Source organism: Ammospiza nelsoni, chromosome 29, assembly GCF_027579445.1.
Source record: "Ammospiza nelsoni isolate bAmmNel1 chromosome 29, bAmmNel1.pri, whole genome shotgun sequence".
Classification (NCBI taxonomy): Eukaryota; Metazoa; Chordata; class Aves; order Passeriformes; family Passerellidae; genus Ammospiza; species Ammospiza nelsoni.
The window spans coordinates 671,054-694,233 of record NC_080661.1 but is presented as its reverse complement, the minus strand read 5'-3'; the positions used below and the strand labels follow the sequence as shown (position 1 = coordinate 694,233).

Sequence of the window (23,180 nt, the reverse complement as noted above, 5' to 3'; positions counted from 1 at the left end):
TACCTGGCTGTACTCTGCGGGATGCTTTGATTTCCCTTTGGCAGCTGCATTTTATTCTGTCTGCCCCAGTCAGACACAATTCCCCTGTCTCCATGTAGCCTCCAAATCCACTCCTGGTGTGGAGTTTTAGTGCTCTGCTAGGACCTGGGCTAGAAGGGAAGGAATCAGTGTCTGCTGGGCTCAGGGTTCCACCTCCACTGTGGATCAGAGCCAGCCTGGCAGCGGAGGGACACCTTGGGTGGCTCAGGGTGGCAATTCTGGGAGGGAAAATCAGCACTTCAGGGGTGCTGCTGCATGGGAGGAAGTCAGTGGTAGATATCCCACTCCTCGCTGTATGGGATGGGGAGGAGCTGCTCCCAAGGAAGAGCACATGTCTTCAGTTCCCAATTCCTCCTCAAGCTGGAGCAGTGCAGTGCTCTGAAATAACGTGATCTTTGCTTGCAGGTCAGGCTGTTCCTGCAGAGTCACACGTGCCGCTGAACCTGCAGACAGGAGAGAGAGAAGCCAAACTCCCGGACAGAGAATATGGGGAAGGTGACACGAGAGAAGAGAGAAGAAGAAAAAGGTACAGATATACAAGGCTTTGGGTTGGGTGGGCTGTGGGATTCATGCCTTTTATTAGAGGCCAGGTTCCCTGGTACACTCAATTCCTGCATCTTCCAGAGACTTCATTGCTGGGTGAGGAGCTCAGCAGTGCTGAAAGCAGAGGCCTGTCCTTTGTGTTCCATTTGGGATGGCAGTGGAAGTGCCCTGAGTACACTTTCAAAGCACTTCATGGCTTCTCATGCCACGACATCAAAACAGCTTCCACACAGCCTGTGGAGTTCCGGCAAAGTGTTTGGGTTGTCCTTGATTTGCTGTGTTTGGAGTGTGATGGTTCTCCCTGCGCTTTTTAGGCCGAGCTACTTCCAGGAGTCTGTCTTTTGGAATTTATCTGCTGCAATCTAAAAACCTTTCTCCCGTACTGCGGTGATGACATCTTGTACTGCAACATGCAAAATGACTTGAGCTTCTGCTCAACCTAATGTTGCCTTAGCTAGGCTGGCATCATGGTATAAGGATATCCTAATGGTTGATGCTTCAGCCATTTGTGCAATGGTAGTTTTTGAGGAAAGTGACATGAGGGATGAGAGAGGAAAAAGAGACATGCAGGTCATTGGGTCAGATAGCCTGTGGAATTCATGCCATTTATTGGAATCCAGAATCTCTGGAGCACATATTTACTACCTCTACCTGAGATTTCATTGCTGGGTGAGGAGCTCAGCAGTGCTGAAAGCTGAGGCCTGTCCTTTGTGATCCCTTAGGGATGGCAGTGGAAGTGCCCTGAGTGCACAATGAGAGGCAATTTCATAGCTTCTCATGCCATGACACCAAACCTAAATGTGCAAGGTGGCTTTCTAGAATGACATTTACTCCTTTGAAATATCTGCAGGCAGTTGTCTGAAACTGCTTTCTGAGCCTGCTCCTTGGGATCATCTGTGAGGGGCTGAGGGCTGGCCTGAGCCCGGTGCTGTGTCCCACTGGGAGCAGCCGCACAGGCTCACGTGCAGAGCAGGCACTGCCAGAGGCCCTGGAGATCTCACCTGCCCTGCAGCCACCATTGTCAGGGTGCTGTAAACATCAGCTGGTGCTGACTTTCCCCTTGGACCCTTTGGTTTAGTCACTATGGGGAATTTCTTTCCTGAAGCCCGTGGGATTTCCCCCTGGCAGGTGTGATGGGGATGCTCGGGGAGTGTGGGGCTTTGGGGGCAGCTGCCCGGGCAGGGGCTGAGCTCGGGGCCCTGTTGGGCCCATGGCCCCCAGCAGCAGCAGCAGCAGCAGCAGCAGCAGCCCCGGGGCCCAAAGCCCCGTGGCCTCTGCCCAGCACAGGCTGCCCTGTCCCTGCAGCTGTCACCCGAGTGGGGCCCAGGGGCCAGTGGCCGCTGGCAGCAGCAGGAATGCGGGCAGGGTGAGGGTGCCCTGGCCTGGCTTTTGTCTCTGGAACAAAGCGGGCTCAGGGCAGTGCAGAGCAGGCTGGGAAGCAGAGCCCAGGTCCTTTGGAGGCACCAAGGCTTAAAGATAAGCCCCTGCAGCAGCCCAGATGCAGGTGGCCCAGTTGCCAAGGCTTTGGTGGCCTTCTGTGCATGCAGGTGGATTTTGCATGGCTGTGGCCTGCTGGCGGCTCTGGGCCCAGGAGTGCCTGTGGCTGCAGCAGGAAGGGTGGCTGAAGGTTTGCTGCCTGCGTTGGTGGCATGGCTGCAGGGGCCAGTGCTTTGAGAGCCCCCTGTGTGAGAGCTGGTGAGAGCTGAGCTCTTGGGGACAGCGCTGCTCCCCAGGCCAGGAAGAGCAGCAGTGCCCAGTGCCAGGAGTGGTGTCAGTGGGAGTCCCTGTGCACAGGGACCCCTTGCCCCAGGCTGGCCGTGCCAGCACCTGCAGGGACCTCCAGCCATGGGAAGGCGTAACAAGTGGAACCCAAGAGGGTGCAAAGGCTGCCTTTGCCTAAAGGAATGGCCAACAGAAGTCAGGTTTTCAAAAGAAACAGGATTTATTTGCTGAAGATAGGCAAATCTAGGATATACAGAACATGTTTTGTTATAACAATCGTTATAACAACATCAACAGTAATATACAGAATGTATTTACATGGGATCTGATGGGCTAACAATCTTCAAAACGTATTTACAGGAATCTTCAAATGTAGTGAACATATTTACAGACATCTTCTAAACTTTCAAACGTATTTACAGAAATATTCAAAACTTTCAAACGTATTTACAATCGCGTGGCATCTGTGCCATCATGTGCATGAACCCTGGAAGAAAGGAAACAGCAGAGCTGGACTCAGCTGCCAGCACTGGGCCCGGCAGGGCTGGCAGCTGGGCCCCAGGGGCTGGGCCGGGGCTGGCAGGGCTGGCGTGGCCCCAGGCAAGCGCAGGGCAGGCCGGGGCTGGTGCTTGTGGCAGCACAATCCAGGCCCCCTGCGGGCACCGTGTCCCTGAGCGGGGCCATCCAGGCCAGCCCCAGCCTGGCGTCAGGGGACCCAGCGTGTGTGTGGGCAGGGCGTGGGAAGCATCTGCCTGTCTTACTTGTGAAGCTGCTCCTTCATCCAAGGACCATGGGCTCCTCCTCATCCTTCTTGTCAACTTCCATCTCCTCGGTGTCATCCTCCTCCTCTATGTCCATCTCCTCGATGGTCTCCTCCTCATCTACTTCCATGTCCTCCACTGGGTTGGACATGGAAGTAGAAGAGGAGTCCACCTCCATCATCTCTTCTTCATCCAGCCCCTGGTCCACTTCCATCGCCTCCACAATATCTCTGTCAATCTGCAAGGGGCAGCACAATCTCCCAGTGGGCTTCCTGTCCCACACCATCCATTCCCACAAGGCTGCAGCCTGCCCAAGCCGCGAGCCCCCTGCCTGGCATGGCATTGTACCTCCATGGGCACAGCAGAGCACATCCTGCTGGTATTGGCGCTCCAGATCAGGCAGCAGCGAAAGCCCAGGCAGCAGCAGCACCTCAGCGCTGAGGGTCAGAGCACAGACTGAGCAGCGAGTGACCCTTGGCAGCCGGTGAAGTGTCTGCTGTGCTCGTTTCCAGGTCCTGGACGTTCCACCTGGAACCCTCTGGGAGCTGTGATGTCACTGACGTTTCAGGGCCGCTGCGCAGTGGGAGATGGGGATGGCAGAATGATCAAATCCTTGAATGGTTTGGCTTGGAAGGGAGCCTCAAGATGATGTGGTTCCAAGCTGAGCAAGCTCCCAGCAGAGCAGGTTGCTGCGGCCCCTGTCCCACCTGGCCTTGGATGTTGCTGGGGATGGGGCATCCACAGCCTCTGTGCACTGGTCCCTGTGTCAGGGACAATCACTCTGAGAATAAAGAACTTCTTCCCATCATTTAATCTCTTCTACCTCTTACAGTTTGATCGCGTTCCTCCGCGTCCTGTCACTACAGTTTCTGACCATAAGTCCTCTCCCACTTCCCTGTGTCAGGCTCTTCCTGCAGGGTCACACGTGTAGCTGAACCTGCAGAGAGGAGAGAGAGAAGCCAAGTACCAGTCAGAGAAAGTGGGGAAAGTGGCCTGAGGACTGAGAGAAGAAGGATAAAGAAGAAACATGCAAGGCTTTGCGTTGGGTGTGCTGCGGGATTCATGCCTTTTATTCGAGGCCAGGTTCCCTCGTGCACTCAGTTTCTGTGTTTCAGCCTGCCCACAGCCAGCCTCTTTGAGCGACCTGCACTCCCAGAGCTGGGAGCATGCTTGCTTAAACTGCTGGTTACCGAGGTGAGAGAGGGATCTTTGTGTGGAACTGCAAACACTTCAGTGGATTACACTGAAGAGGGTCCAGGAAGGGAGCCAAAATGGGGCTGCGCACACAGCGGGCAAATGGGGGGGTGGAAATCGGGGTAGCATTGCAGTAAGGCAGGTCCAAAATGGTACAAGAGAGGGGAGAACATTCTTGAGTGAGTACATATAAGAAAAATACAGCAGTTGAACTGGGTGATACCAACAAAACGGTCTGCATCACCATGAGCCAGCAAATGCCCATGGGCGACACCATTGCATTCAGAGCGATGTCTCTCTTTTACCTTGGTCACTTTGCCCTGAGGTATTACAGTTCCAATGGTAGGCCCCTGGGCCCCCACAACTCCCCCCTTTTTGTTGTCTATAAAGAGGGCTTCTGCCATAGAGTTTTGCAGGCATTTGGCAAAAATGGATAAATTAACCAACACAATGAATACAATAAACCAAGTCCACAAAGCCGTCTTAAAGATGAAAGCCAGCCTTTCATCCCCCAATATTTGATAATCCAGTGAACCAGTCGTTGTTGCCTTCCATCTGGATCTTGTTTCCTTGATCTTTTAGCAGCTGGATGCCCTGGTATACTGACTCCCTATGTGACAGCAGGTTGAAAAAACACATGCCTTCAAGTGCCTGACAGGCATGGCCATGGCCATGAAATTTTGGCTTGTCTGTGGAAGCGCCCAGCTGAAGGCATCCTGCTCAGTGAGGAGCATCCAGATTCCTGTTCAGTAGCAACCAATGGCAGCATCCTCTGACTTTAGCTAATTTATTATCTGGAGGCTTGGGTGTCCTAAAAGTAAACAGATAAAGTGAGTAGAAGATGAAACATAAGTTCAGGTCCCACTAAACTTTTCTCTTCTGTAAGCTAAGGGTGTGAACACAGCTCATTAGAAGAATCACATATCAATGCTAAAATATAGCTTTTACAAATGTTAATTCATATATCGTGGTTAGTTGTGTCTGAGCTATCTTGGTCTTGGTGTGTGTGGTCAATGCTGCTTAGGAGATCTTCTGTCCTTCTCCTTCTTTCCCAGGCTGCTGCTGTCTCTCTTAGGCTTCCATTCTGTTCTTCTGATGGTGGCTCTGGTGTTTGCCTCATTGTTCCCAGAAAGAGTTTTTATGTATTTTCTGGGATCGATCTTAGGAGTGTTGCTGTAGAGAAAAGGGCATCTTCTCTTTCCCAAGTAATTAATGGGTAGGTGCCCATAAATTGTTTAGATTCAGGTTCTTTGAGCAACACAGGTGGCTGTTCTTTTAATTGGGCTGCGGTTGAATTAGTAAACTGACTGAAGACGGGGGGAGTTGTCTCCATAAATGAGTTGTTCAAAAAGTTGAGTACATAAAAGGCCTTGGCCAGTCTGTCAGTGGAAGATAATATCTGTATTATCCCTCTCAGTTGATCAAGGATCCTTTTGATGGCTCAGTGGGCCCTCTCGGCTATGGACTGTCCTGTGGCGGAGTGTGGTATGCCTGTGACATGTTTTATACACCAGTGGTCAGAAGCTTGTTGGAATCAGTGCAATGTATAAGCAAGAGCATTATCAGTTTTAATTTCCTGTGGAAGTGCTAAGGTGGAAAAAACGAAAAAGTAATGTTTTATAGCATCTTCTGATTTTTCAACAGCATGGGCAGAGGCAAAAACTACACAGGAAAAGGTGTCGAATGAGACGTGGATGTATTTTAGTCTGCCCAAATGGGCTTAGTGTGTGATGTCTGACTGCCAGATGTGGAGACTCTCTAGTGCTCTTGGATTAGCTCCAGCTCTGGCAGAAGCAAGGCCGTGTTCCTGACAATTTGGGCAGGTGGCTACAATGGCTCTTGCTGGGTCTTGGTTAATTTTGAACATCCTGAGCAGCGCAGGAATGTTTTGATGGTAGAACAGGTGGCTGATCCTAGTATGTGTAAATTTGATTTGAGGCGTATTGCAGTGTTTCCGATGTTTGAAGTAGGCAATTGAGGTGCTCTGGAGTGAGAAGTAAGTATATATTCAGAAGGTCTGTTCCTGCAAGGGAGCACAGATGTTCTCTAGCTTTCCTGATTAGTTCTGGAATAACTTTCTGTGGGGTTGTTATCGTTTTAGTAGGTCGGTGTGCTCTGAAAACGCATTCAATTTCTATGAGGGGATCTGAGAAAGTTGAGTCCCACTGAAACAGTAATGCATGGAATTTTGGACTTACACCAAGGATTGCCAGGGAGAAAGGAAAATTAGGGTGGTATCTGTGTGCCTGTTTAGTTTGAATCACCCAGGAGACCTTTTGTAGAGCTGCTTCTGCCTCCGGTATCAGTGGTCACAGTTGAGTCCTTCTCTGCCTTTAAGGAGCAGGAACAGTGGGACAAGATCTTCTGTGGAGATTCCCAGCAGTGAACGTACCCAACTGATGCTTCCACAGAGCTGGTGGAGTCTCCGCAGAATCTTTGGGTTGTCTTTGATGTGCAGTGCTGTCACCGACATCTTTTCATAAAAATCCTTTCTTTTGGATTTTCCCTTCTGGGAAGCTGAGGCCCCATAAAAAGGACGTAAACAATGGTTATCTGCTGCTGTGAAATGCAACAGGTGCAGCTGTGATTGGCCCATGTTGGATGTGTACAATAAATGGCCAATCAAGGACCGAGCCCTCTCTGGGATGGAGTCGGGGAAAGCTCCTTTGTTATTGATTCTTTTTCTATTCTAGCTTAGCTAGCCTTCTGAGAACTTCTCCTTATATTCTTTTTAGTATAATAATAATGTGGTATAAATAGAATAAAATAATAAATCAAGCCTTCTGAACATGGATTCAACATTCTCCTCTCTCTTCATCCTACAACCCTTGCGACCACTTTGACACAGTGCTTGAGGTGTGATGGTTCTCTGTGTGCTTTTTAGGCCGAGCTACATCAAGGGGGCTGTCTTTTGGACTTTATCTGTTGCTCTCTCAAAACCTTTCTGCTGTACTGCAGTGATGACATCATGTACTGCAAAGTCCAAAACGATGTGAGCTTCTGCACAAACTAATATATGGTCCATGTACTCAAAAATGATAGCATTAGGATATCTTTTCCGGCTGGGCGAGAGAATTTGGGCTGCAAGGCATTGACGAGCAGCTGGGTTCTTCATCATTTCTTTGAGGCAATACGGTCCACTGGTACCTATGTAAAGGTGCTTGTCAATTTGGGGACGGAAAAGGCAAACAAGGGGCTTTCATTGGGTTGCAAGGAGAAGTCAAAAAAGCAGTCATTTAGACGTATAACAAGCATCTGCCAGTCTCGGGGTATGATGGAGGCTGAGGGCAGGCTGGGCAGGAGGGCACTCGTGTCCTCAATGACCTCGTTGATTTTCCTGAGGTCCTGCAGGAGCCGCCTCTTGTCCTTGCCAGGCTTTCATAAGATAATGACAGGTGCATTGCAGGGGCTAGTAGATGGTACAATGTGGCCCACAGACAGCTGCTGCTGCACGTGGGACTGCAGGGCCTTTAACTTTCTGCCTGGGAGGGGCCACTGATCCACCCCTATGGGGTCGTTGGTCTTCCAGGTTGACTGAAGTGTGGTGCGCTGCTCGGTTGCCCTGTCTAGAAATCCTGAGATGTTGATAGGATTTCTAGCCTTGACCCCTTTTGGGACAAGAGGTCTCTTCCCCTAAGTGTTATTGTTGCCCGGGCGACGAATGATCTTACTGTAGCAACTGTGCCCTCAGGACCTTCCATGCAGATGTTCTGTGACTCCAGAAGCTAGTAGTGGCTCCCCTGGTAGCTAATAATTACCCCAGCAGCTGGAACCAGGGGTCATTGTTTTAGCCAATTAGAGCGGGAAATTATGGTGATGTCAGCTCCTGTATCTAATACTCCTGAAAGACATATTTTCTCCCTTTACATGACAAAGCACACTTTAGAACGGGTCTATTTCTGCCTGTTGTCTGTGCCCAAATCACCATTGGATCAGTTAGTGTGGTGATCATGTCCAGTAGGAGGTAGGCTCGGGCTCTAACTGTTCCTTTTGGAATGAAAAGGGGAGGGTCTAAGCATAGAGCCTGGACAGTTATCTCCTGCAAAGATGTCAAGGCGAGCACCTCAGGTAATGTAGTGAGTGTCTCCATCCCTTCCCTGGTGTTGGTTAAAATCAAAATTCCTCTGGGCCGTCCTTCAGGCCCGTATTTGCCTTTTGGAATATGGTGAACCTAAATTTAATGGATTGGAATTGAAAAGGCCCCTACTAGCTGCCTTTAGGTTCCAGGGCAGAGCTGTCTTCTGTTTTCTGCAGCGATCGAGCTGTCCTGATGGATCTGAGAAGGTCGCTGTGCTGGTTCTCCACAATATTGGGGAGAGTAGGGCGGAACGGCCTCGCATTTGGTGTCATCCCGCAGGGCCTTTCTGTGTCTGTGTGGCTTTTCCTGCAGGCCACCGGTTTTGCTGGTGTTGGAAAGCGTATGGACGAGGAGGGCAGTGAGGACAGTGGTTGTGACGCCTAGAAGGTCTCCAGTAATAGCCTTTATTTTTACAATTCTGTTAAAAATGCCCCATCTCTCCACATATAAAGGAAGGTCCTTTTTCATATGTTTGTGGGTGAGAAACTTACAGGGTATTAGCACCTCTACTACACCCTGACTGGTAGCCTTATCTAGGCTGGCATCATGGTGTACGGATGCCCTAATGGCGCATGCATTGACCATTTGTGAAATGGCAGGTTTTGGGGAAAGTGACATGAGGGATGAGAGAAGGACAAAAAAAGTACAGACATGCAAGTCATTGAGTTTAGTGGCCTGAGGGATTTATGCCTGTTATTTGAGATTTCATTGCTGGGTGAGGAGCTCAGCAGTGCTGCAAGCAGAAGCCTGTCCATTGTGATCCCTATATGATGGCAGTGGAAGTGCCCTGAGTGCACATACAGTGGCAACTTGATGGCTTCTCATGCCACGACACCAAAACAAAATGTGCAAGGTGACTTCCTTGAGTGACATGTGGTCCTTTGAAATATCTACAGGAAGTGGTCTGGAAATGCTTTCTGAGCCTGCTCCTTGGGATCAGCTGTGAGGGGCTGAGGGCTGGCCTGAGCCCGGTGCTGTGTCCCACTGGGAGCAGCCGCACAGGCTCACGTGCAGAGCAGGCCCTGCCAGAGGCGCTGGAGATCTCACCTGCCCTGCAGCCACCATTGTCAAGGTGCTGTAAACATCAGCTGGTGCTGACTTTCCCCTTGGATCCCATGGTATAGTCACTATGGGGAATTTCTTTCCTGAAGCCCATGGTATTTCCCCGTGGCAGGTGTGATGGGGATGCTCGGGGAGTGTGGGGCTTTGGGGGCAGCTGCCCGGGCAGGGGCTGAGTTCGGGGCCCTGTTGGGCCCATGGCCCCCCGCCACAGCAACAACAGCAGCAGCAGCCCCGGGGCCCAAAGCCCTGTGGCCTCTGCCCAGCACAGGCTGCAGAGCCCAGGTCCTTTGGAGGCACCAAGGCTTAAAGATCAGCCCCTGCAGCAGCCCAGATGCAGGTGGCCCAGTTGCCAAGGCTTTGGTGGCCTTCTGTGCATGCAGGTGGATTTTGCATGGCTGTGGCCTGCTGGCAGCTCTGGGCCCAGGAGTGCCTGTGGCTGCAGCAGGAAGGGTGGCTGAAGGTTTGCTGCCTGCTTTGGTTGCATGGCTGCAGGGGCCAGTGCTGTGAGAGCCCCGTGTGAGAGCTGGTGAGAGCTGAGCTCTTGGGGACAGCGCTGCGCCCCAGGCCAGGAAGAGCAGCAGTGCCCAGTGCCAGGAGTGGTGTCAGTGGGAGTCCCTGTGCACAGGGACCCCCATCCCCAGGCTGGCCGTGCCAGCTCCTGCAGGGACCTCCAGCCCTGGGAAGGCGTAACAAGTGGAACCCAAGAGGGTGCAAAGGCTGCCTTTGCCTAAAGGAATGGCCAACAGAAGTCAGGTTTTCAAAAGAAACAGGATTTATTTGCCGAAGATAGGCAAATCTAGGATATACAGAACATGTTTTGTTATAACAATCGTTATAACAACATCAACAGTAATATACAGAATGTATTTACATGGGATCTGATGGGCTAACAATCTTCAAAACGTATTTACAGGAATCTTCAAATGTAGTGAACATATTTACAGACATCTTCTAAACTTTCAAACGTATTTACAGAAATATTCAAAACTTTCAAACGTATTTACAATCGCGTGGCATCTGTGCCATCATGTGCATGAACCCTGGAAGAAAGGAAACAGCAGAGCTGGACTCAGCTGCCAGCACTGGGCCCGGCAGGGCTGGCAGCTGGGCCCCAGGGGCTGGGCCGGGGCTGGCAGGGCTGGCGTGGCCCCAGGCAAGCGCAGGGCAGGCCGGGGCTGGTGCTTGTGGCAGCACAATCCAGGCCCCCTGCGGGCACCGTGTCCCTGAGCGGGGCCATCCAGGCCAGCCCCAGCCTGGCGTCAGGGGACCCAGCGTGTGTGTGGGCAGGGCATGGGAAGCATCTGCCTGTCTTACTTGTGAAGCTGCTCCTTCATCCAAGGACCATGGGCTCCTCCTCATCCTTCTGGTCAACTTCCATCTCCTCGGTGTCATCCTCCTCCTCTATGTCCATCTCCTCGATGGTCTCCTCCTCATCTACTTCCATGTCCTCCACTGGGTTGGACATGGAAGTAGAAGAGGAGTCCACCTCCATCATCTCTTCTTCATCCAGCCCCTGGTCCACTTCCATCGCCTCCACAATATCTCTGTCAATCTGCAAGGGGCAGCACAATCTCCCAGTGGGCTTCCTGTCCCACACCATCCATTCCCACAAGGCTGCAGCCTGCCCAAGCCGCGAGCCCCCTGCCTGGCATGGCATTGTACCTCCATGGGCACAGCAGAGCACATCCTGCTGGTATTGGCGCTCCAGATCAGGCAGCAGCGAAAGCCCAGGCAGCAGCAGCACCTCAGCGCTGAGGGTCAGAGCACAGACTGAGCAGCGAGTGACCCTTGGCAGCCGGTGAAGTGTCTGCTGTGCTCGTTTCCAGGTCCTGGACGTTCCACCTGGAACCCTCTGGGAGCTGTGATGTCACTGACGTTTCAGGGCCGCTGCGCAGTGGGAGATGGGGATGGCAGAATGATCAAATCCTTGAATGGTTTGGCTTGGAAGGGAGCCTCAAGATGATGTGGTTCCAAGCTGAGCAAGCTCCCAGCAGAGCAGGTTGCTGCGGCCCCTGTCCCACCTGGCCTTGGATGTTGCTGGGGATGGGGCATCCACAGCCTCTGTGCACTGGTCCCTGTGTCAGGGACAATCACTCTGAGAATAAAGAACTTCTTCCCATCATTTAATCTCTTCTACCTCTTACAGTTTGATCGCGTTCCTCCGCGTCCTGTCACTACAGTTTCTGACCATAAGTCCTCTCCCACTTCCCTGTGTCAGGCTCTTCCTGCAGGGTCACACGTGTAGCTGAACCTGCAGAGAGGAGAGAGAGAAGCCAAGTACCAGTCAGAGAAAGTGGGGAAAGTGGCCTGAGGACTGAGAGAAGAAGGATAAAGAAGAAACATGCAAGGCTTTGCGTTGGGTGTGCTGCGGGATTCATGCCTTTTATTCGAGGCCAGGTTCCCTCGTGCACTCAGTTTCTGTGTTTCAGCCTGCCCACAGCCAGCCTCTTTGAGCGACCTGCACTCCCAGAGCTGGGAGCATGCTTGCTTAAACTGCTGGTTACCGAGGTGAGAGAGGGATCTTTGTGTGGAACTGCAAACACTTCAGTGGATTACACTGAAGAGGGTCCAGGAAGGGAGCCAAAATGGGGCTGCGCACACAGCGGGCAAATGGGGGGGTGGAAATCGGGGTAGCATTGCAGTAAGGCAGGTCCAAAATGGTACAAGAGAGGGGAGAACATTCTTGAGTGAGTACATATAAGAAAAATACAGCAGTTGAACTGGGTGATACCAACAAAACGGTCTGCATCACCATGAGCCAGCAAATGCCCATGGGCGACACCATTGCATTCAGAGCGATGTCTCTCTTTTACCTTGGTCACTTTGCCCTGAGGTATTACAGTTCCAATGGTAGGCCCCTGGGCCCCCACAACTCCCCCCTTTTTGTTGTCTATAAAGAGGGCTTCTGCCATAGAGTTTTGCAGGCATTTGGCAAAAATGGATAAATTAACCAACACAATGAATACAATAAACCAAGTCCACAAAGCCGTCTTAAAGATGAAAGCCAGCCTTTCATCCCCCAATATTTGATAATCCAGTGAACCAGTCGTTGTTGCCTTCCATCTGGATCTTGTTTCCTTGATCTTTTAGCAGCTGGATGCCCTGGTATACTGACTCCCTATGTGACAGCAGGTTGAAAAAACACATGCCTTCAAGTGCCTGACAGGCATGGCCATGGCCATGAAATTTTGGCTTGTCTGTGGAAGCGCCCAGCTGAAGGCATCCTGCTCAGTGAGGAGCATCCAGATTCCTGTTCAGTAGCAACCAATGGCAGCATCCTCTGACTTTAGCTAATTTATTATCTGGAGGCTTGGGTGTCCTAAAAGTAAACAGATAAAGTGAGTAGAAGATGAAACATAAGTTCAGGTCCCACTAAACTTTTCTCTTCTGTAAGCTAAGGGTGTGAACACAGCTCATTAGAAGAATCACATATCAATGCTAAAATATAGCTTTTACAAATGTTAATTCATATATCGTGGTTAGTTGTGTCTGAGCTATCTTGGTCTTGGTGTGTGTGGTCAATGCTGCTTAGGAGATCTTCTGTCCTTCTCCTTCTTTCCCAGGCTGCTGCTGTCTCTCTTAGGCTTCCATTCTGTTCTTCTGATGGTGGCTCTGGTGTTTGCCTCATTGTTCCCAGAAAGAGTTTTTATGTATTTTCTGGGATCGATCTTAGGAGTGTTGCTGTAGAGAAAAGGGCATCTTCTCTTTCCCAAGTAATTAATGGGTAGGTGCCCATAAATTGTTTAGATTCAGGTTCTTTGAGCAACACAGGTGGCTGTTCTTTTAATTGGGCTGCGGTTGAATTAGTAAACTGACTGAAGACGGGGGGAGTTGTCTCCATAAATGAGTTGTTCAAAAAGTTGAGTACATAAAAGGCCTTGGCCAGTCTGTCAGTGGAAGATAATATCTGTATTATCCCTCTCAGTTGATCAAGGATCCTTTTGATGGCTCAGTGGGCCCTCTCGGCTATGGACTGTCCTGTGGCGGAGTGTGGTATGCCTGTGACATGTTTTATACACCAGTGGTCAGAAGCTTGTTGGAATCAGTGCAATGTATAAGCAAGAGCATTATCAGTTTTAATTTCCTGTGGAAGTGCTAAGGTGGAAAAAACGAAAAAGTAATGTTTTATAGCATCTTCTGATTTTTCAACAGCATGGGCAGAGGCAAAAACTACACAGGAAAAGGTGTCGAATGAGACGTGGATGTATTTTAGTCTGCCCAAATGGGCTTAGTGTGTGATGTCTGACTGCCAGATGTGGAGACTCTCTAGTGCTCTTGGATTAGCTCCAGCTCTGGCAGAAGCAAGGCCGTGTTCCTGACAATTTGGGCAGGTGGCTACAATGGCTCTTGCTGGGTCTTGGTTAATTTTGAACATCCTGAGCAGCGCAGGAATGTTTTGATGGTAGAACAGGTGGCTGATCCTAGTATGTGTAAATTTGATTTGAGGCGTATTGCAGTGTTTCCGATGTTTGAAGTAGGCAATTGAGGTGCTCTGGAGTGAGAAGTAAGTATATATTCAGAAGGTCTGTTCCTGCAAGGGAGCACAGATGTTCTCTAGCTTTCCTGATTAGTTCTGGAATAACTTTCTGTGGGGTTGTTATCGTTTTAGTAGGTCGGTGTGCTCTGAAAACGCATTCAATTTCTATGAGGGGATCTGAGAAAGTTGAGTCCCACTGAAACAGTAATGCATGGAATTTTGGACTTACACCAAGGATTGCCAGGGAGAAAGGAAAATTAGGGTGGTATCTGTGTGCCTGTTTAGTTTGAATGACCCAGGATACCTTTTGTACAGTTGCTTAAGCCTCCGGTGTCAGTGATCACAGGAATCGAGTCCTTCACTGCCTTTAAGGAGCAGCCAGAACAGTGGCATGAGATCTTCTGTGGTGATTCCCAGCAGTGAGCGTACCCAACTGATGCTTCCACAGAGCTGGTGGAATTCATGCAGAGTCTTTGGGTTGTCCTTGATGTGCAGTGTTTGTGGTGTGATGGTTCTCTCTGCAGTTTTTAGGCCGAGACACTTCCAAGGGGCTGTCCTTTGAACTTAATCTGCTGCAATCTTAAAACCTTTCTCCTGTACCACAGTGAAGACATCTTGTACTGCAACATCCAAAATTATTTGAGCTTCTGCACAATGACTGTGATGTCCATGTAATGAAAAATGATAGCATTAGGATGTTCGTTTAATGGTCCATATAACGAAAAGCGATTAGCATTAGGGCGAGAGAATTTGGACATCAAGCCATTGACAAATATTTGGTGTCCTCCTCATTCCTTGAGGCAATACAGTCCACTGGTACCTCTGTAAAGGTGCTTGTCGATTTAGTGACGGAAAAGGCAACCCCAGGAGGTGTCATTGGGTTGCATGAGGGTGTCAAAAAAGTAGTCATTAATATCTATACCACCCATCTGCCAATAACAGTGTAATCATAGTTACAATTGGACTAAACCTCCCTGAGCTAGCCTTCCTTCACATCTCAACCTATGCAATCTTAAAAGCAATGCTCTTTCTATGCTCAGGCTCCATCAATCACAGCCTAAGTGGCAAAGAAGATATCCGAAAAATAGGAGGACTCCAAAAACTGCTACCCACAACTACGGCATGGTGCACCATCAGCAATCTCGAGGTATGATGGAGGCTGAGGGCAGGCTGGACTGGAGGGAACCCATGTCCTCAATGACCTCATTGATTTTCATGAGGTCCTGCAGGAGCCGCCTCTTGTCCTTGCCAGGCTTTCATATGACAGGTGCACTGCAGGGGCTAGTAGATGGTACAATGTGGCCAACAGACAGCTGGTCCTGCATGAGGGACTGCAGGGCCTTTAACTTTCTGCCTGGGAGGGGCCACTGATCCACCCATATGGGGTCGTTGGTCTTCCAGGTTGACTGAAGTGTGGCGCGCTGCTCAGTGGCCCCGTCTAGAAATCCTGAGGTGTTGATAGGATCGCCGGCCCTGTCCCCCTTTGGGACAAGAGGTCTTTTCCTCAAATTGTTATTGGTGCCTGGGTGACAAAAGATCTTATTGTAGAAACTGTGCCCTCAAGATCTTCCATGCAGATGATACTGTGACTCTATAGGCTGGTAGTGGCTGCCCTGGTAGCTAATATTTACCTCAGCAGCTGGAACCAGGGGCCATTCCTTTAGCAAATCAGAGCAGGAAATTATGGTCGTGTCAAGTCCTGTATCTAATAATCCTGAAAGACATCTCTTTCTCGCTTTAAATGACCAAGCACACTTTAGAACGGGTCTATTTCTGCATGTTGTCTGTGCCCACATCACCACTGGATCAACTAGTGTGGTGATCATGTCCCGTAGGAGGTAGGCTCTGACTGTAACTGTTCGTTTTGGAATGAAAAGGGCAGGGTCTAAGCATAGAGCCTGGACAGTTATCTCCTGCAAAGACGTCAAGGCGAGTACCTCAGGTAGTATAGTGAGTGTCTCCATCCCTTCCCCGGTGTTGGTTTAAATCAAAATGTTTTTGGGCCATCCTTCAGGCCTGTATTTGCCTGTGGGAATATGGTGAACAGAAATATCGTGGATGGGAATTGAAAAGGCTCTTACCAGCTGCCTTTGGGTTCCAGGGCAGAGCTGTCTTCTGTCAAGTTTTCTGCAGCGATCGAGCTGTCCCGCTGGATCTGAGAAGGTCGCTGTGCTGGTTCTCCATGGTGTTGGGGAGAGTGGGGCAGAACGGCCACGCATTTGGTGTCATTGTGCAGGGCCTTTCTGTGTCTGTGTAGGGTTTCCCACAGGCCACCGGTTTTGCTGGTGTTGGAAAGCGTGTGGACGAGGGGGGCAGTGAGGAGAGTGGTTGTGACAGCTAGAAGGTCCCCGGTAATAGGCTTTATTTTTACAATTGTGTTGAAAATGCCCCATCTCCCTACACTTTTAGCAAGATCTTTTTTCATGTGTATGTCAGGGAATAACTTGGGAGGCTACTAGCACCTCTACTACACCCTGACTGGTAGCCTTAGCTTGGCTGGCGTGACAGTGTAGGGATGACCTAAGTGTGCATGCCTCGACCATTTGTGCAATGGTAAGCTTTGGGTTAAGGGGTAGCGAAGGAAAAATGTCTTTACAGGTGTTATTAGCAATTGTTTCAGCAAGTTTAGTAAGGAGTACCTTCCTGGCTTTTGAATGTTCAGCTTGTTTCTCTGTTGCTTGTGGAATGTGGTCAATAAATTTTAGAAAGATTAGAAAGGATTGCCCAGTCCCTGCAGAATGTCTGTGAAATCTAGAGTAGGTGTTTCTCCATTGGGTGTCTGCATGAGAGCTGTCTTTGCAGTACTTTTATCTCTTCTAACAGAGCTCAGGGAAGGTCTATTGAATGAGGTTTTGTGAAATCTACCTCACTGGCTAGATGGACTAGTGTTAGGTGTGTCCACCTGTCTTCCCTAGTATAGTCTTTTAATAATTGTTTTACTAGTTTTTTCCCCATTTCTTCCCACAGAATAATTTCAGTGGGAGAAAGTAGGATGTGCATAAAATGGAGCAGATTGTGAGGCACCATAACATGTGCAGTGAAGATGGCATTTAACAAATTATTAACGTACGGTGAGCCCCTCCCATGGTGTTTCGCTGCTTTACAGAGGTCTTTCATCTCCCCGTGTGTTACAGCTTCCCATCAGGTGTTAGCCCCCCTCTGGTACTGCACCGGTGCTGCTTGTATTTTAGCTACCAATTCCCAGTCCCCCTCTTCAGCTGCCAGCTTTTCCATCCTCTGCTAAGAATCCTCAGGCTCATGCTGAAGGTGGGATGAACCTTCCCTCTCCTCTCCAGAAGAGGGAACTTGTTCTTTGGCAGAGGAGCGGGGCCTTGGGGTGACTGGCCAGGCCCGGTGTTCTGGGCCTCTGGTAGCCAAGATGGCGGCCTTCCAGTTACCGCCCCTCACACTTCCAGCTCTGACGGTGTGGGATCCGCAAGGGGCTGAATTGGAGGGGGTAGGGCAGCGGGAGTAGGCAAGGAAGTGCTGGATCCCAATGCAGGGGTGGTTCCTGATGCAGGGGTAGGACCCAAACAAGGGGAAGACCCAATGAGAGAGCTGGGGGTGGGAGGGAGTTTGACATTGACAACCCCCTCCAGAGGAGGGACTCCATTTTGTGACCTATCTGAGGGGGATCCAGTGAGGAGAGGTACTGGAGAATGGGTTAGGGTAGAATCCAGGCCGGTGTGACCTGGGCAGGAGGTAGAGAAGGAGGGGAGGTGGCAGATAGCAGGTGTCTTGTCTGTGCTTTTCAGCAGTTTCCGTCTCCCATCCTATTGGTGTCAGACGGTTCAGGAATGCTGTGGGCAGAACGCAAAGACTGGATTGAATATAAGAACTTTGAACCTTTGAGAAAACTCCATAAATGATATGAAAAATTGGGTAAAATATTGCACCTCTTATCACTCCCTGAGTTTTCTAAAAATAGAGACTTTTCCTAACTCAGTCCCAGAATGCTATAAAACGAACAGAATATACAGAAATGTCTGGGAACTCTGTAAACAGCCAATGAACAAATGACTTCCAACTTCCCTTAGTAAAAGTCTTCCACTCTGAAAGGAGAGACTACCTAACTGGAACATATATGTCCCTCTCAGCTTTGGATAATTTGTTACTCAGAGCTGCCCCTGATGTAAAGGGTGGCCCACCCACAGGACTAAAAAATCACCCAAGGATCCTGCACAGCAGGTGGCTGTCCCCCAGCTCACTGCTCTGGTGGTGCTGGATGCAGATGTTTCAAAATGTCCCCTGAGCTTCAGCAGCTGAGCCGCCCTGTTGCTGTTGCAGGGTGCCAACGCTGCATTCAGTAAGCCCTGATAAAACTGATAAAAAATTGGATTGAAAGGGCTGCTTCACTTTATTGTAATTTGTCATTTTTTTCGTGCGGTATTATAATTCCTGTAATAGGTCCCTGGGCGTCCACAACCTTGCGTTCTCCTGAGATATCATTGCAGTGAGGAGCTCAGCAGTGCTGAAAGCAGAGGCCTGTCCTTTGTGTTCCCTTTGGGATGCCAGTGGAAGTGCCCTGAGTGCACATACAGTGGCAACTTGATGGCTTCTCATGCCACGACACCAAAACAAAATGTGCAAGGTGGCTTCTTTAAATTACATTTAGTTTTTGAAATATCTAGAGGAAGTGGTCTGGAAATGCTTTCTGAGCCTGCTCCTTAGGATCTTCTGTGAGGGGCTGAGGGCTGGCCTGAGCCCGGTGCTGTGTCCCACTGGGAGCAGCCGCACAGGCTCACGTGCAGAGCAGGCCCTGCCAGAGGCGCTGGAGATCTCACCTGCCCTGCAGCCACCATTGTCAAGGTGCTGTAAACATCAGCTGGTGCTGACTTTCCCCTTGGACCCCTTGGTTTAGTCACTATGGGGAATTTCTTTCCTGAAGCCTGTGGGATTTCCCCGTGGCAGGTGTGATGGGGATGCTCGGGGAGTGTGGGGCTTTGGGGGCAGCTGCCCGGGCAGGGGCTGAGTTCGGGGCCCTGTTGGGCCCATGGCCCCCAGCAGCAGCAGCAGTCCCAGCAGCAGCCCCAGGGCGCAAAGCCCCCGGCTCCCTGCCCAGCACAGGCTGCCCTGTCCCTGCAGCTGTCACCCGAGTGGGGCCCAGGGGCCAGTGGCCGCTGGCAGCAGCAGGAATGCGGGCAGGGTGAGGATGCCCTGGCTTGGCTTTTGTCTCTGGAACAATGCGAGCTCAGGGCAGTGCAGAGCAGGCCGGGAAGCAGAGCCCAGGGCCTATGGAGGCACCAAGGCTTAAAGATCAGCCCCTGCAGCAGCCCAGATGCAGGTGGCCCAATTGCCAAGGCTGTGGTGGCCTTGAGAGCGTGCAGGTGGATTTTGCATGGCTGTGGCCTGCTGGCGGCTCTGGGCCCAGGAGTGCCTGTGGCTGCAGCAGGAAGGGTGGCTGAAGGTTTGCTGCCTGCGGTGGTGGCATGGCTGTAGGGGCCAGTGCTGTGAGAGCCCCCTGTGTGAGAGCTGGTGAGAGCTGAGCTCTTGGGGACAGCGCTGTGCCCCAGGCCAGGAAGAGCAGCAGTGCCCAGTGGCAGGAGTGGTGTCAGTGGGAGCCCCTGTGCACAGGGACCCCCAGCCCCAGGGTGGCTGTGCCAGCACCTGCAGGGACCTCCAGCCCCGGGAAAACAGAACAAGTGGAACCCACAAATGTGCAAAGGCTGCCTTTGCCCAAAGGAATGGCCAAGAGAAGTCAGGTTTTAAAAAGAAACAGGATTTATTTGCTGAAGATCAGCAAATCTCAGATTTACAGAAGAAGTTTCGTTGTGACAATCATTATTACAACAACATGAATAATGTACAGAACATATTTACAGAACATGGGATCTGATGGGCTGACAATCTTCAAAACGTATTTAAAGAAAACTTTGGACGTAGTGAACATATTTACAGGGAACTTGGAATGTACTGAACGTATTTACAAGGAACTTCTAAACTTCCAAACGTATTTACAAAGGCATCGGATCGGTGCCATCATGTGCATGAGTCCTGTAAGAAAGGAAGCAGCAGAGCTGGACTCAGCTGGCAGCACTGGGCCCAGCAGGGCTGGCAGCTGGGCCCCAGGGGCTGGGCCGGGGCTGGCAGGGCTGGCGTGGCCCCAGGCAAGCGCAGGGCAGGCCGGGGCTGGTGCTTGTGGCAGCACAATCCAGGCCCCCTGCGGGCACCGTGTCCCTGAGCGGGGCCATCCAGGCCAGCCCCAGCCCGGCGTCAGGGGACCCAGTGTGTGTGTGGGCAGGGCATGGGAAGCATCTGCCTGTCTTACCATGGGCTCCTCCTCATTGTTCTCATCCACTTCCATATCTTCCATGTCATCCTCCACGTCCACCTCCATCTCTTCAATGGTCTCCTCCTCGTCTACTTGCATGTCCTCAACAGGGGAGGACATGGAAGTAGAGGAGGAGTCCACCTCCATCATTTCTTCCTCATCCAGCCCATGGTCCACTTCCATGTCCTCCACAGTGTCTCTGTCAGTCTGCAAGGGGCAGCACAATCTCCCAGTGGGCTTCCTGTCCCACACCATCCATTCCCACATGGCTGCAGCCTGCCCAAGCCGGGTGCCCCCTGCCTGGCATGGCACTGTACCTCCATTGGCAAAGCAGAGCACATCCTGCTAGGATTGGCGCTCCAGATCAGGCAGCAGCGAAAGCCCGGGTAGCAGCAGCACCTCAGCGCTGAGGGTCAGAGCGCAGAGTGAGCAGCAACTGACCCTTGGCAGCCGGTGAAGTGTCTGCTGTGCTCGTTTCCAGGTCCTGGACGTTCCACCTGGAACCCTCTGAACCCAATGGGAGCTGTGATGTCACTGATGTTTCAGGGCCGCTGCGCAGTTGGAGATGTTGATGGCAGAATGATCAAATCCTTGAATGGTTTGGCTTGGAAGGGAGCCTCAAGATGATGTGGTTCCAAGCTGAGCAAGCTCCCAGCAGAGCAGGTTGCTGCGGCCCCTGTCCCACCTGGCCTTGGATGTTGCTGGGCATGGGGCATCCACAGCCTCTGTGCACTGGTCCCTGTGTCAGGGACAAGCACCCTGAGAGTAAAGAACTTCTTCCCATCTTCAAATCTCTTTCATCTCTTGCGGTTTGATCCCATTCTCCCGTGCCCTTTCACTATATTTCCTGACCAAGAGTCCTGTCCCACTTCCCTTTGGGTCAGGATCTCCCTGCAGGGTCACACTTTTGGCTGAACCTGCAGACAGGAGAGAGAGATCTAAATTCCCAGTCAGAGAAAATGGGGAAAGTGACACAAGAGATGAGAGAATGCGGAAATAAAAGATACATTCACGGCATTGGTTTGTGTGGCCTGTGGCATTCATTCCTTTTATTAGAGGCCAGGCTCCCTGTTGCACTCAGTTCCTGTGTTTTAGCTTGCCCACAGCCAGCCTCTCTGAGCGACCTGCATTCCCAGAGCTGGGAGCACGCTTGCTTAAACTGCTGGTGAACAAGGCGAATGAGCGATCTTTGTGTGGAAGTGCAAACACTGTGGATGGCCCTGAAGAGGGTCCAGGAAGGGAGACAAAATGGGGCTGGGCACACAGTTGGAAAATGGGGGGGGAAAAGCAGGGGTGCAATGCAGTAAGCCTCGACCAAAATGGTACAAGAGAGGGAAGAACATTCTTGGGGGAGTACATATAAGGAAAATGCAGCAGTTGAACTGGTTGATATCAACAAAACGTGCTGCATCACCATGAGCCTGCAAATGCTCATGGGCGACACCACTGCATTCAGAGCGGTGTCTCTCTTTTACCTTGGTCACTTTGCCCTGAGGTATTACAGTTCCAGTGGTAGGCCCCTGGGCCCTCACAACTCCCCCTTTTTTTTGCCTATAAAGAAGGCTTCTGCCATAGAGTTTTGCAGGCATTTAGCAAAAAAGGATAATATAACCTGCACAATGATTACAATAAACAAAGTCCACAAAACAGTCTTAACTAAAGATGAAAACCAGCCTTTCATCACCCAGTGTTTGAAAGTTCCAGTGAGCCAGTCGTTGTTGCCTTCTACCTGGATCTTCTTTCCTTGATCTTTCAGCAGCTGGATGCCCTGGTACACTGACTCCCTATGTGACAGCAGGTTGAAAAAACACATGCCTTCAAATGCCTGACCGCCATGGCCATGGAGAAGAAATTGTGGCTTGTCTGTGGAAGCAGCCAGCTGAAGGCATGCGGCTCAGTGAGGAGCATCCAGTTCTCTGCTGCAGCGGCTACAAACGGCAGCATCCTCTGACTTGTGCTAATTTCGTATCTGGACGCTTGGTTGGGCTAAAAGTAAACAGATAAAGAGATGAGAAGATGAAACTGAAGTTGCGTTCCCACTAAACTTTCTCTTCTATAAGCTAAGGGCGTGAACACAGCTTATTAGAAGAATCATGTATCAATGCTAAAATATAATTTTTACAAATGTTAAGACATAGATCCTGGTTAGTGGTGTCTGAGCTATCTTGGTCTTGGTGTGTGTGGTCAACGCTGCTTAGGAGATCTTCTTCTGTCCTTGTTCTTCTTTCCCAGGCTACTGCTGTCTCTCTTAAGCTTTCATTCTGTTCTTCTGATGGTGGCTCTGGTGTTTGCCTCGCAGTTCCCAGAAACAGTTTTTATGTATTTTGCTGGGATCCATCTTAGGAGTGTTGCTGTGAAGACAAGGGCATCTCCTCTTTCCCAAGTAATTAATGGAAAAGGGCCCATAATTTGTTCAGATTCAGGGTCTTTGCTCAACACAGGTGGCTTTTCTTTTAATTGGGCTGCAGTTGAATTAGTAAACTGCCTGATGACTGGGGGAGTTGGCTCCATGAATGAGTTGTTCAAAAAGTTGAGTACATAAAAGGCCTTGGCCAGTCTGTCAATGGAAGATAATATCTGGATTACCCCTATCAGTTGATCAAGGATCCTTTTGATGGATCAGTGTGCCGTCTCGGCTATGGACTGTCCTGTGGCGGAGTGTGGTATGCCTGTGACATGTTTTATACCCCAGTGGTCAGAAACTTGTTGGAATCAGTGTGAGGTATAAGCAGGAGCATTATCAGTTTTAATTTTCTGTGGAATTGCTAAGGTGGAGAAATTAAAAATTAATGTTTTATAACATCTTTGATTATTCACCAGCATGGGCAGAGGCAAAAATCCCAGTGGAAAAGGTTTTGATTGAGAAGTGTATGCACTTTAGTCTGCCAAAAAGGGCTTAGTTTGTGATTTCTGATTGCCAGATGTGGAGACTCTCTAGTCCTCTTGGATTGACTCCAGCTCTGAGAGAAGCAAGGCCATGTTCCTGACAATTTGGGCAGGTGGCAACAAGGGATCTTGCCAGGTCTGGGGTAA

The 23,180-nt window shown here is 50.5% G+C and overlaps 1 long non-coding RNA gene across 1 annotated transcript in view; it reads left to right on the top strand.

Moving 5' to 3' along the window:
• The first annotated feature begins 449 nt into the window (after positions 1-449).
• Positions 450-23,180, top strand: part of LOC132085175 (uncharacterized) — a 37,504-nt gene continuing 14,773 nt past the window's right edge. The window contains exon 1 of the long non-coding RNA XR_009420170.1: positions 450-565. This is a non-coding gene — a long non-coding RNA (uncharacterized LOC132085175). The remainder of the gene's footprint in view (positions 566-23,180) is intronic.